At 37.8% G+C, this 14,569-nt stretch overlaps 1 protein-coding gene across 15 annotated transcripts in view; it reads left to right on the top strand.

Moving 5' to 3' along the window:
* Positions 1–14,569, top strand: part of KIAA1217 — a 796,647-nt gene that overhangs the window by 407,422 nt on the left and 374,656 nt on the right. The window lies entirely within an intron of this gene.

Raw genomic sequence — 14,569 nt, 5'->3', positions numbered from 1 at the left:
AGAGAGCTTCTCTAACCAGGGACGAAATAGAAAACCCAAAGACATGCCCGAGAGTGACCTACTTCCTCCAGCAACACCCTGCCTGCCTCCACTTACCATCCAATTAATCCATATCAGTGGCTTACTCCACTGATTAAGTTATGTCTCTCCTAATCATTTCACCTCTGAAAGTTCTTGCTCTGTCTCACAGTGAGCTTTTGGGAGTCACCTCATATCTAAACACCTGCCCTTCTTATCTCTTTTCCTCACTTTGACCCTGGTGAAGGGGGTTGATCAGAAACAGCAGTTAGTGAGTGAAGGAGGATAGAAGTGAGAGAGATAAAGGAAGTCAGACATGCTCTGTATTTTGAAGACAGCAATTTGCCTACAGACAGCCTCAGCCTATTATGGTAAAGCAGTGTTACCTGTGAGTGATAATTCAAGTATTGGTGAATATTAGCCTGTGTATTTTAATTTCTGGGTTGAGACGGTTTTTGTAACCTACTATGAATGTGGAACTTTTTCTTAAGAGGAGTGATCAGAAAATCATGGTTTGGACTAACTTTTCATGAGGGGCAAAGGAAGAGCTAACCCCTTAGATCGGGCTCAGAGGCTCAGAGAAAAATTCAAAGATCTTTTATGACAGAGCTAACAGAGTTGATTTGCTCATTTACATTTGAATTCTGGAGAAGTGCCCCAGAAGAAGCACAAATGAAGTCAAAAGAGCGGGCTTGCTTCTAGCTAGAGTACAAGTTTGCATAAGGAGAGGCTTCCTGGAGAAGGTGGGTGTACCAGATTGGAAAGATAAAGTGAGTTGCATAGTCAGAGATCTGGGAGGGGTTGGGAGAGGGTAGGTGGCTGATGGAGCACTGTTAAAGGCATTTCTAGCAGAAAAAAACATCAAGAAGATTAAAAAAAAAAAAAAAGCATATCAGATGCATAAAGAAGAGCAATTAGTTCCATTTGACTGAAGCCAAGCGTGGGGCAATAATGGAAAATAAGGTGGAGAGTATTGGCTTCCAGACTGGGCAACAGGCTTCAAGCATGCTTGAAACTCCAGCAGGGTGTCTGCGGAAGAAAACAGGTGTCAGGACTCAGGCAGGTAATCAAAGCAAAAGGAGGAGCCTTAGAGTTTGGCTGACCTTCATGGTAAGTGGACAATGTCCGCCTTACAGTGCCCCATGAGGTGTGTGGCATGAATTTTACCATGGTAAGTGGACAATGTCCGCCTTACAGTGCCCCATGAGGTGTGTGGCATTAATTTTACCTAGGCCAGGTTGGCATCCAACTGGGTGGGTCTAATGTGACAGGGAGTGAAAATGAAGAATCATAGGTATTGGGATGATATATTCAGTTTGCTGTGCTTTTGTTCTCCACTTTGAGTATGTTTGGGAATCAACTCTATATAGACAGGAAAACCTTCTTTTGGACAGGCAGCTCTACCATTCTGTGGGCTCTGATAAGTAATTTGGTTTTTCTAAGCTGTTTCCTCATCTGTGAGGTGGTAATAGTACTATAATATAAAACAATCCACATAGAGGTCATTCAGCAAGGCTTCTGGCATGTATTTGGGGTCCAGGAAACTAATGCCCAATCTAAGCAGGGTACAATTCAAGTTATGGTCCCTGTCTCAGCCAGGCCTCTAGAGGAAAAATCAGGATGCTAGAGCAGATGGCTGTTTCTAGACTGAGCTGCCAGTAGGAGTTGGGGGAAGGCTTTAGGTCAATGGACTAGAGATCCCCCAAAGACCAAATTTAGGGCAAGAAATGCCCACCCTATGTTAGGTCTGAGTCTGCTGGCATGGGCAGGACTGGCTCAGGGACTGGCTGGGGGCTCTGTTTGTAGGTCACACAGCCTCGATAGCTTAAGTACTCAGGAAAGCAGAAATAAAACAGATAATGGGGAGGAGGTATGTCAACCAGTACCGTGGAGGACAGAGCTGGAGCAGGGGACACACCTAAGACCTCACATATCCATGCAGCAATGAGAGCTGGCAAAGTGACAGGTGGGGACAGCCCAGATAGTGAAAAGGCATGGACTCAGACCAGAAGGCAGAAAGGAATAGTGAGACCAGAAGATGGGCTGCAGACACAGGTCAACTGCAAAGCTTTCTGAGCCTGGTTTCTCCATCCATCAGATGGGCTTCAAGTGAAGCCCCCCACCCCTGTAGGGCAAGCTGAAATCTCGAGTCAATAATGCAGCCAAAGCATCAAAGTAAATAAAAGTCTTTTCAGCAGTATTGATATTATGACAGCATTATTGCTTTGACTCAGGATGGTCCACCTTGTGATTTTTCAGCTTTATAATGGTGCAAAAGCAATACTCATTTAACACAGAGTGTACTTTGTGTTTTGAATTTGGATATTTTCCAGGGCTAGTGACTTGTGGTATGATATCCTGCGGTGATGCTGGCCCATGGCAGCAAACCACAGCTTCCAGTCAGCTACCCAGTCATAAGGGGAAAGAAGCATACTCGGCAGTATGTGTTACTAAGCTAGGACATTTGGTGGGTTAGGGGCATTCAGTGCACCTCTAACTTAACAAGATTTTCAGTTTACAATGGGCCTGTGAGAATGAAACCCCAACCTAAATTGAGAAGCATCTATCTGTATTTAACTTGGACACAATTTAATGTATTTGACATTCTGGTTATTCTTGTTGCAGATAAAGAGGGGGTATTAGAATATGAGATTCATGCTTGTGAATAGACACATGCAGGAGTAAAGAGCCCACTACAAAAAGGAGAAAAAATTAGGCACAGGAATTTTTTCCCAAATGATAATGTGGGGCCATTTGGTGTAGGGACAAAGAATATGCACATCTTCATGTACTCTGGGGATCACTCCATATTTTTGCTATATACTTCTCAATCTTCCAAACATAATGAGTAATTGATGTTTACAAGGATAGCTCTGAGTCATCAAGAAATGGAGAAATTGTGTCCAGAAGCCTCTATTTTAAGAGAATCAGGGAGGGAAGAGGAATACATTGTTAAGTTCTATTCAAAATTATAAGATTTTTTTTTAATTGGGGTTTTCAAAGGGATAAGTGTTCATTATACAAACATTTATTTATCCAACATTTGTCTTTCAGAAGTTACATGATTCTTATTATAGTAATAGGAATACAAAATATAAAGACTGTTTTAAGGAGGGGCAGATATACCAAAATATAGTCAAATGAACAGTCTATAATGAAGAGTGCAAACTTATACTGATGATCCAGCCTTTGCTGAAAATATTTTTGTAATTAATATGAATAGTCCATATAGCCTTTTTGAGTGTGTTTATAATAATAGAAAGCAACAGCTTCCTTACTTTAGAATCTCACCTGATTATTTGCAAAGAAAACTGCCACCACTCAACAACAATGTATTCTGAGCTTAGTTCTTCCAGGAAGAAGTGACTGAGCATTATGTCATAGCAGGGAAACACTGGCCCTTGAAATTAGCTCAAGTGTAGCTCAATGTCCATATTATTTAAAAGACGTGTTCCTTTTGACCACTTACAAAAAAAAAAAAAAATAGCTGAATGTCCATATTATTTAAAAGACTTGTTCCTTTTGACCATTAATCCACTAATCTTACCTTAAAGGTCTGAAAGGTCAAAATGTTGGAAATGTTGAAAAGATTTTTTTTAATGTACCATAATTTCTGTTGTCAGTGTCCAAAGTGTAATATCAAAGGCAACTTGAATGATAACAGCATCATTAAAATAAAATAATCTTTTGAAGGGGACAGCACTCATTTAATATGCAAGTTCTGGCATATTTGTTTAAAAGATTCATCACATGGAATGACATGTGAGAGAATACTGGCAATTATTAATCTCTTTTCAAAAGTAAAAATGTCCTCATCATGCTGCAGGCTGCCCAGGTCCCCTTGCAGAAAGGCTTCCCGGTTGCTGTCAGGATTCCTAGTTCTCTCTGCCCCAGGCAGCATGCATTGTGAGGGATGAATACCTGGAATCTCCTGAATACCTACTGCTAGTAGGTGTGTCATTACCAGCTCAAAGCCAGATGCCTGGGCTTGTAGCAGAGCGTCTGTAGGCCCCCAGGAGTGGACTCTCTCCTGGTGATTCACAGCAGAGGATGACATTTTGCAAATAGCATTTTCTTCTGCCACACCTACTCTTTCTCTGGAAGATCACAGAACACTTCAGTAAACCTGCTTTTCTTGAGATTCCTAGCACCACTAAGGTGGGCTAAGACCCAAAACTTTTTGCCTAGACATTTTTTTTTTAAATTATCATGGCCTGAGTTCATTTTTTGCATGTATTTTTAAAAATAGAGCCAAATCATATTATTAGATAAAGTATTATAAGCCATTTATAACTCTTCCAGTGTGTACTAAGCCTGAACTTAAAAACAGTAAAGAAGGGATGTTTTATTTAGAAGGTTTCAACGTCATCCTAAAGACTAAGCATTGGATCTGTTTTTTAAATCTCTTTTAGAACTACTATCATGACATTTTATTCACTCCTTTTCTGTTCTTAAAAACAAGGTTTATGTGTCAGTTCTTCAGTTCTTTCAAATACTCAAATGAATGCCATTGAGATTTTTTTCAGTGCAAAAAAAAAGAAACATTGTTTTGCTTTAAATTATGGCAGTAAACAAATATTTAAATATTTTATACCTATAAAAAAATTTTCAGGGCAGGATATAACTCAGCTGGTAGAATGCTTGCCTCATAAGCACAAGGCCCTGGGTTCAATCCCCAGCACCGCAAAAAAAAAAAAAAATTTCGAATATAATATTCTTAATGTCCATTTTAAATAGAGAAAGGAATTAAGAAGAAAAATTAAAGACAACCACTGCTAACAACAGTGAAAAAGGCCAGCCTCCACTCTAGTCAGGACTGGTTTTCTTCTGTGCTTCTAGTTTATGTGGTTGTTTTTGTTTTTTAATGTACTTACCATCTTTATGTGAATAATCAGACTATTTTTTTCTTAAGAAAAAATGTTTTCATGTTATCATAAGCTATGTACAGACACAACGATAATGCCTCTGTAGTTTTCCATAAAATGAATGTTCCACCATGGGCTTTGCTAATTTCCTATGGTCTTATATTGACATTTCCTCTGTTGATGTAAAGTACTCACACATTTCACTGGATGGCTATATATCACCACCCCCCTGTATTTGGAATTATTCCCTTTAGATGTATTTCCAGAAATGTCTCCAATCAAAATGTAATTACATTTTTAAGAATCTTCTCATATACTACAAATTTGGTGTCTAAAATTTGTTTGTTTTGTTTTTCTAACTATTTTATAGCTTTATATCAAGGGCTTCAGTGCCATTAAGTTTTATCTCTTTTTAAGCTAGTAAGTGACATAATGGTCCTAATTCAATGTGCTTTTTTTTAATAATGTTGAATTTTTTTCATGTCTCAATGTTTATGAATAAAGAAGTATCTCTTTATGTCCTTTATTCATCTGTTTATGGTCTGAATGTTTTCTTAAAATTTATATGGCCACTAAATTAATAATATTAAAACTGTGTCTTCTTTGTAAGAATTTTTCCAAAATATTTTGTCTTTTCATTTTTATTTATGAGTTTTTGTACTTTAAATAACAAATAACGATTACCAATATCACTTTTTTTTTTAAAGTAAGCCACAGGTCCTGATCATTATGCATTCATTCATTTCTTTTTTTTTTTTTAGTTGTAGATGGACACAATATCTTTATTTTATTTATTTATTTATATGCGGTGCTGAGGATCGAACCACTGGGCACTGCCTCACATATGCTAGGCAAGTGCTCTACCACTAAACCACAACCCCAGCCCCCCATTATCACTTTTTAGCTTAGGAAATCCTCCCCTGGAGAGATTTAGTAATATTTACTTGAGTTTGTCTAGTTTATTGAATGTTTCTATTTTTATATATATCTTTTTGAAACTTGGTTGTGGTATATAACGTGTAGTTACAAATTATTCTTTTACACTCAGCTAAACCATTGTTCCAAAATATTTCATTTTATCCTTATTGTCTTGTGGCACTGCCTTTTTACATATCGATTTCTCTTATGTTATAGAGTTTGTATTGGAACTACCTATGCTGTCGTGTTCATCTAAATGATTTTTTGTGTCGGTGCCAAAATATTTCAAGTATTGTACCTTGATACTATGTCTTAATGTTGGTTAGGATTTCTCTGCTTCACTCTTACTCTTTTTCAATAATTTTTCAATTAATTATGTTGGGTTACGAACACAGGTCTTGTAGTTCTTATCTATTGGGACTACCATACAGGCTCTTCCACTAACGGACTCCATGATCTTGAGCAAATTAAATAATTTAATATGGCCTTAGTTTCTCTATCTGTGAAGTGGAGATGGTAGTAATAATGCCCAGCTCATAGGCTTGTTTGAGGATCACATGAGGTCATGTATGTATAAATTACTATAGATCATGTTTGACACAGTAGGCACTCAATTAATGTTGGCTCTTAAAATTTGCAAACAGTAATCATTTGACTCCTTTTCAACCATTGCATCTCATTTCTATGTCATGTCTTTTGTTGCATTGCTTAGAACTTAGAACTAAAACAATGTGAAACGATAATAATAGTGCAAATTCCATTCTGGTTAAGGTGGAGCAAAGACATTCTGTCTCACTGAATGCAGCTATAAGACCTAGACAGAGTGCATGTAACAGCATCCTGGGAAAATGAAAAGTTCTTGGGGAAAGAAGAGAAAAAATTTGGACTATCCCTGAAATGACAGTCGGCATACCTTGTTTGTTTCCTGCAGCGTCTGTCAGCCTGAATGCAACAGAACTCACAATTGAGACATGGACATTGGTGCCAACAGGGACACCCTCAGGAGAGTCAAAGAACAAGAAAGGATCTCTTAATGTGCAGAAAGAGCAATTCTCTTTTTCTTTCCGTTTCTCTGTATGCTTGCATCCAAATCCCCAAATAGTCTCACAATGGCGATAGTAACAATGGAACTAGCAGGAGCCTAAGACTCTGACTTTGGAGAATTTTCCTCTTTGATCATATCTATTGGTTTTACTCACTCTATGTCTTCCTACCACTCAGACCTGGACACAGAGTAGTCACAGGAAATACACCATAGTAGCAGGATAAATAGAGTTCCAGAATTCTGGGAAAGTCTCAGGGAACTGCAAAGTACCATGGCACAGAGCTATTGCATAAATAGAGGAACTTGGGAAAGTAACCATTAACTCCTAGGACTCACCCCTAAACTGTATGCATGCGGTGCTGAACCTACACAGCATGCATCAGTTATTGAGAACTGCGCAATGGCAAGAGTAGGTTGGCATGTCCCACACTCGATGTAGCAGGTGTCATGTGCAGGACAGATCTAAATCACACTGCAAAGACTTTGAAAATTAAATTTATATTGGAATCACAAACCACTGGAGGTTTCTCAGAACAGGCAGCCTTGACCCAATAAGGTCAATGCCTAACAAAGGAAAAAGCTTAGCACTCTACATAAAAGTAAAAGACAAGACCATGGCCTGATAACCCCACATTCAAAACCTCTAGGATAACATCTAAAAGTTCTAACCAGACAGAAGACAATCAACAATGTTACTGTGATGGCAGAGATTAGAAGAATTTGGTGAAGAATTTAGAGTATCTATTATAAAAATGCTCCAAATAAGTACAAACTCTTGAAGCAAGTAGGTAATAGGAACTTGAAAATCTAACCACTTATAAAATCAAAGATGTCTCAAGAGAATTTTTTAAATGTTTTAAAATGAACTAAAATGAAATTAACCCCAAATTTGTGAGATTCCACTAAAGGAGTAATTGAAATTCATAGCATTCTATGCTTATATTAAAAAAAAGATGGAAGGTTTCAAATCAGTTACTGTCTCAAGGAGCTATAAAAAGAGGCTGGTTATGGTGCTGCACACCTATAATTCTAGCAACTCAGGAGGCTGAGTCAAGAAGATTGCAAGTTGGAGGTCAGCCTCAGCAACTTAGTGAGACTCTATCTCAAAAAATAAAGAAATGGGGATAAAGCTCAGAGGTAAAATGCCTACGTGTTCAATCCCCTGTGCCACCAATAAGAGAAAAAAGAAACGATAAAGAGAACAAAAGTAAGCCCAATGAAGTAGAAAGAAGGAAATAATAAAGAGCAGAAATCAATAACATTAAACAGAGAGGAAATGAAGAAAATAAATGAAGCTAAAAGATAGATTTTTTGACTAAATAAATAAATAAATAAAACTGACAAAATTCTAGTGAGATCGACAAGTGAAAAAGAGAGAAGACACTAAAATCACAAGTACCAGGAATTAAAGAAGGGATGTCACCACAGACCCCACATATGTTACAAGGTTAACTCTGTACATGTACATTTGATTACCTCAATGTACCTCAAATTCCTCAAAACAAAAGCAAGAACCCACAAACCACCTGAACTCATTCAAAATACTAAAAACAATAATCTTCCATTCAAAAAACTGAATTTGTAGTTTAAAATCTTCCTAAAAGGAGGACTCCAGACCCAGATGATCTCACTGTGGAATTCTACCAAATATTTAAAGAAGAAATAATATTAATTCTTCCTGATCTCTTCTAGAACAAAAAAGAAGAGAGACCACTTTCCTACTCACTTAATGAGACCAGCATTACTCTACTATCAAAATCAAAGACATCATGATGATAGAAAATTACAGACCAATGGCCTTCATGAGCACAAATCTAAGAATTCTTAATAAAATGCAGGCAGATTAAATGCAACCATACATAAAAAAAGAAATAATATGACACAAAAAGGTAGTTTTTATCCTGGGAAAGTCAGGCATATTCAATATTTGAGAATCAGATTATTTTACAATACTGACAATCTAAAAAAGAAAAACCAGATGATCATATACATAAATGCAGAACAAACATTTGACAAAATTCAGCATCTGTTCCTCATAAAACTCACAACCTAGGAATAGAAGATAACTTCCACAAACTGATAAAGAGTATCTTCAGCATTCTACAGCAAAGACACCTAATGGTGAAAGACTGCAGACTTTCCCTAAAATCAAGAGCGAAGCAAAGATGGTCACTCTAACTGGTTCTAGTCTGTGTAATTCTGGGATTATGCATGACACTAGGACAAGAAAAACAAATAAAAGCATTTCAATAAAAAGGAAGGAACAAAACTTTCCCTGTTCACAGATGACATGATCGCTTACACAGAGAACCACAAAGAATCTACAAAATAACTCCTATTAAATGAGTTAAGTAAGGTGGCAGAATAAAAAGCCAAGATCCAAAAATACAATTATACACTGCAATGATAGCAAGTAAATGCTTTAGTACTATTTTCAATAGCTACAAAACAATGAAATACTTAGGTGTAACTCTAATAAAATATATATGCTGACTTCCTCTACTTTTTCCCCCATCTTCCTTCCTTCTACACATTTACCCTGAAAAGCCATTTTTATCCCTTATCCGCTAAACATTTAAAATTTGCTTTTCATTTGAGATATTTGTGACTTTAAATTTTTGCCAAAAATTCCTGCCCCAAAGTTGAAAATCCCTTCAAAGAAATCAACTAGTTCATTTCTCAGAGTGGTTGCCATAAAGTCAGAAAAGTCCCTTAGAGCCTAAAAGCCAATCCTAGCCCTCCCTGGCAATGCAGAGCCAGAGACAAAGCAATTCAAAGGAGGTCAGACACCTCCCCAAACCACGTCCCCCAGCTGGAACACACCTTCACAGAGCTTTAGAACACCCTCCCCCATTAAAAACCTGGAACTTGAGTTCATAGACTAGACAGAAAATCATCTCATTTCTATTATAAGAATTTGAATTTCACTCAGTCATGAACTGATCCTCTTTCCTTGCAAAAGAACTTTTGTCTGTGCAATTTTGCACCAAGCAGGCAGGATTAGTGTTCAACAACAATGGAAATTCTTGGACCTTGAATGGGATATGCTTTGACCCAGAAATTCTGTGTGCTTTTCCGGTGGATAGCTTCATTCCCAGATAATCTTCGTTAGTTGGAAAGAGTATGTTCGCATTGTTCTTAACCCAGAGATGATTGCAGCTGGGCATGGTCAGATCATGACTCCTGAGTGGGTATTTCCACTGAATTGTGAGTCCAGTCACTGGATGGAACAGCTGTGGTCTAATTACCTTCAGCCGCTGTTCTTTTGCAAACATGAATCTCGGGCTTGTCAAACTTGTGATGTCAAAGACATAGATAATAAAAACAAATTGAACTGAGTCCCTATTTTGGATCATTTCAAATGACCTAGATCAATATGAACATATAGAACCAGCTTACAGACTTCTTATATGTGTTTATAAAATGTTATTTTTAATTGACTTATTAAAATTTAGAACTAAGTAGCCCATAAAATTATGGGATTATAAATAATGAACAGATGCTTTTTTTCATATTTTTCTAGTTGTCAAGAAACCTTTATTTTATTTATGTATATGCAGGGCTGAGAATTGAACCCAGTGACTCACACATGCCAGGCAAGTGTTTTACCACTTAGCCACAACCCCAGCACAAATGATCAGATTCTTAGGCTGTATTTTGAGAATATATTTAACTTACAAGTTAACTGAATCATGGAAACTTAGCAGTACATACAGCCTTATTTCTCTGGAAAAACAGATTTCAATTTCAGACACAAAATAGTAGGCAAACATCCCTCCATCCAGGCTGCCAGGGAAAGGACTCTTCTCCATCTCAGCGGCTTATTCAATGGGCAGACTACACATTCCCTAAGAATATTAACAAAGTAGAAACATTAGGACCTCTTTTGAAATAATTTGATATAAATATTTTATATTCATACTTATGTTTGAGAGTAAACATGCAAGGCATGCATAGGGAAAATCAGAATTTGTTGAACTTCCTTAACTAAGATTAGTATTACTTTTCTATTCAAGTGTATGTAGAGATCACTAGAGCCCTTGGGGGGTCTTCATCAGACCCATCTTGTCCCCCACACTTCTCCCTCCTCAGTTCCCACCATCATTTAACCCCGGCAGTGGAACCTAAATGGGGAGAGTCATTTCCTCAGCGGGCTGCAACCATTGTGGAGGGCTACAGCAGAGATAGGTTTGATGACAAGTAGTGGCAGGGTCCAAGAAAGTGTTTCCTTGCAGTACTTCAGCTTCCTGGTATTTATATGAATTCCAATGGCAGTGGCAATAATGGGGCCTCAGTTGGTTCTTCATGAGCTTCCATAGTTCAGAAATGGGGTCTTGCTCCCGGGCAGTATGGACATCTCAGAAAGCAGGAGTATATGAACTGTTGTGCTGTTTGTGTTTCATATGAATGGAGGATCTTCCATCATGAGAAAGGTCATGCAGGAAGGCCAAATGACAGGGAGTGAGATTGAATACAGATGATCTTGAAAGGTACAAGCCATGGGAACCCAAGAGCAGCTGCATGAATCCGAGGGAGAAGCGTGAATCTTGGTTCAAGATTGGAGATTTGAACTAGCAACTGATGAGGAGCACAGTTTGTTCCAAATGTTGTGTTAAAAACCAAGGTTTGAATTGGGGAGTGTTCAGAAGCTAGCCTGTTGAAGATAATGTGATTTGGTTAGAAAAAGAGAAAGAATTTATTGAAGATATTGAAATTGAAATTTGGTGATAATGAATATTAGCCCATTTCTCATGGCTGGGGATAGATTACCTGCCAAACATGAAATTTTACACCTGGACCAAGTAGAACTTATATATACACATTGGTTCTCCTAACCAGACTGTTGTTTTCCAATAGGAATATATTGCAAGCCACGTAGGTAATTAAAATTGTCTAGTATCCATGTTAAAAAATTACAGAGAAACAGATGTAGTTCATTTCAATAGTATATTTTATTAATCCAATTGCTTATGGTCTGAGTGTTCATGTCCCCAAAATTCCCTGTCTTAAAATTTAATCATCCATGTGATGGTACTGGGAGGTGATTAAGTCATGAGGTTAGAGTCCTCATGAATGGGATTAGTGCCCTTATAAAGCAGATCCCAGAGGTCTGCCTTGTTCCTTCCACCATTTGAGGCCCTGTCTCAAGAATCATCTATAAACCAGGAAAGAAGCCATCACCAGACACTGAACCTGCACATTCCTTTGTCTTGGACTTCCCAGTCTCCAGAATTCTAAGAAACAAGTTGTTTATAAGCCACTCAGTCCATGGTATTTTGTTATAGCAGCCCAAACAGACTAAGACACGTATATTCAAACTATTAGTTTGGCATGTACATAATCCACATAAAAATGTTAATGGGATAGTTTCTCCTCTTCATAAAAGTCTTCAAAATCCAGTGTGTATATTATGTTTACAGCTCAGTTCCATGGAGACATTCAGTTTCCATCAGAAAGACCTGAAGTGTATTTAGATTTCATAAAATTTACAATTCAAAAAGTAGATCCATATTCTCAAGTTTTTCTAAATGTACCTAAAAGTTGTTAAGAGGAAAATTCCTTAGAGTTCCATTGAGTGGAGTTTATTTGAGCAAAACAAAATAAAAACACAACTTTTAACTTTCCCAGGATCAGCAGGTCTAAGAACTCCAACAATAGTCTGATCAGACAGTATTTTTAGGAAAGTAGAAGTGAGGCATATAAGACAACTCAATTGGCTACAGCCTCATCAATTGGTTACAGCTTAACTGGTTAGTTGTTTACTTCTTTATTAATTGATTGGCTACAGTGCCTTTTGCAACCCAATAATGCTCATTTGTTTTTTGTTTGTTGGTTGGTTGGTTTTGTTTTGTTTTTATTTGTTTTTTGGTACTGCATATTGAACCCAAGGGCACTTAACCACTGAGCCACATCCCCAATCCTTTTTATATTTTTCATTTAGAGACAGGGTCTCACTAAGTTGCGTATGGGCCTGGCTAAATTGCTGAGATTGGATTTGAACTCTCAATCCTCCTGCCTCGGCTTTTCAAGCACCTGGGATTACCCACCACACTCTGCACAAAAGCTCATCTGTTACGATAAAATTCTATTAGGTCTTTTGTGCCAGGGGCTGGGATCCAGTCGAAATCTGTGGCCTTGTACAAAATTTTATTTAACCAAGTTTTCCAGGAAGTGAATCAAATATAGGTTTTTTAAATTTCAGTTTATAAATTGAGGGACTTGGTCTAGGTGATAACTTCCTGGTCTAACAATCTGTGGCTGTATGTTTTCATAGGCTGTACAACTCAATTTTCTTAGGCATGGTCTGCAAATAGGAAAGGCGGTGCTGAAGTAGTATCTTGATATAGATAATATGGTCTAGAGAGAGGAGAACAGGAACAAAGGGGGCACAGAGAGGAGCGGGGCAAAGAACGGAGGCTGCAAATATGCTAAGGGCTGTCTTTATAAAGACAGGACACAGAATGACTGTCCACCTTTAGCACTGTTGAGAATTTAACAGACTAAGCCAGTTCGGCCTCTGTGGATGACATGTGACTAGGAACTGTTACTGAGAAGCATCGCCCTTCTCCCTATGGGTTTAATACCAAAAGTGACTTAAAAAAAAATCCAAGTGCTGTTCTTGATACGAAGAAACCATAATATATATCAGGAAGAGAAAAGGAATTTATTACCAGTGTCAACGACCAAAACTACCATAATCTGCAGCAGGGGAAAAACATTAATCCATATCATGCCGAAATTGTTTCTTACCATTAAAAAGCAGAAGGACAGGGAGGACAAATAGCAATGAGCAATTTCCTGGTAGACTCTTTAAGGTTGCAGGGAGATGTATAGCTCCCCTAAGTTGAAGAAAGTTTAAAGTGGAGAAATAAGGAGGGAGGTGTCTCTATAGCTGCAGAGAAGTCTCTGGGCACAGGAAAGCCATTCAGGATGCAGCTGTAGTTCCAGAAGTGCTCTGCACACCACAACTGTGGTGATCTGCTTCTCTTGTCATCCTTTGTCAACAAGGGTCCATTTCTTCTAGCTGCTGCTTATTTTGCTGCTATTACTTACTAAGAAACTAACCCTCCCAATTCGAACACACTCAGTCCTCACTCTTGCTAGTAACCGGGCTGTGATTGACTCAACCCCACACCACTGAGAAGGTGCAGCCTTGCTGACATATCTGGCTTCCTCCTAGTCTAGCAAACCCTCTCTTGCAAAAAACAACTCTGGCTAGGACAGCAGGACTGTGTGGTACCAAGCATCTTGCCTAGAGAACATTGGTTTCCTCAGAGGGAGTGCAGACACTCTAGGAATCTTGGGATTCTCTACCAATTTAAGATCAAGTCCATAATCCAGCTCTGTAAAAATGAAAGCACATGCTCATGATGAGCAGTATTGGACTAGTTTTAGATCTACATAATCTGAATAGGAAAGTGAGCATAAAGGGACCCCAGCAATAAAATAAATAAAATTAAATTGATTAAAAGTTTTATTATGTAAAGGATTTTGTTTTCATTTATACATTCATTCCAAACTTTAAGTGGTTTTTCAATATTCAATGCAGGGCTAAATTTTCATTTCACCAATTCATATAAGACACATCACTCATTCAGAAGCCTTCAATGGATTAACATTAGGAAGACAAAGTCAAAAAATATTTACGGGACATCCTTTGTGATACAAAAGGCATAGAGAAATAAAAGAGAAGATGCTGAATAAAAAGTAATGTAGAGTGAGC

Source organism: Sciurus vulgaris (genome assembly GCF_902686455.1).
Source record: "Sciurus vulgaris genome assembly, chromosome: 12".
NCBI classification, from domain to species: Eukaryota; Metazoa; Chordata; class Mammalia; order Rodentia; family Sciuridae; genus Sciurus; species Sciurus vulgaris.
The sequence above is the reverse complement of the archived record's forward strand: the minus strand, read 5'-3'. Positions and strand labels throughout refer to the sequence as shown.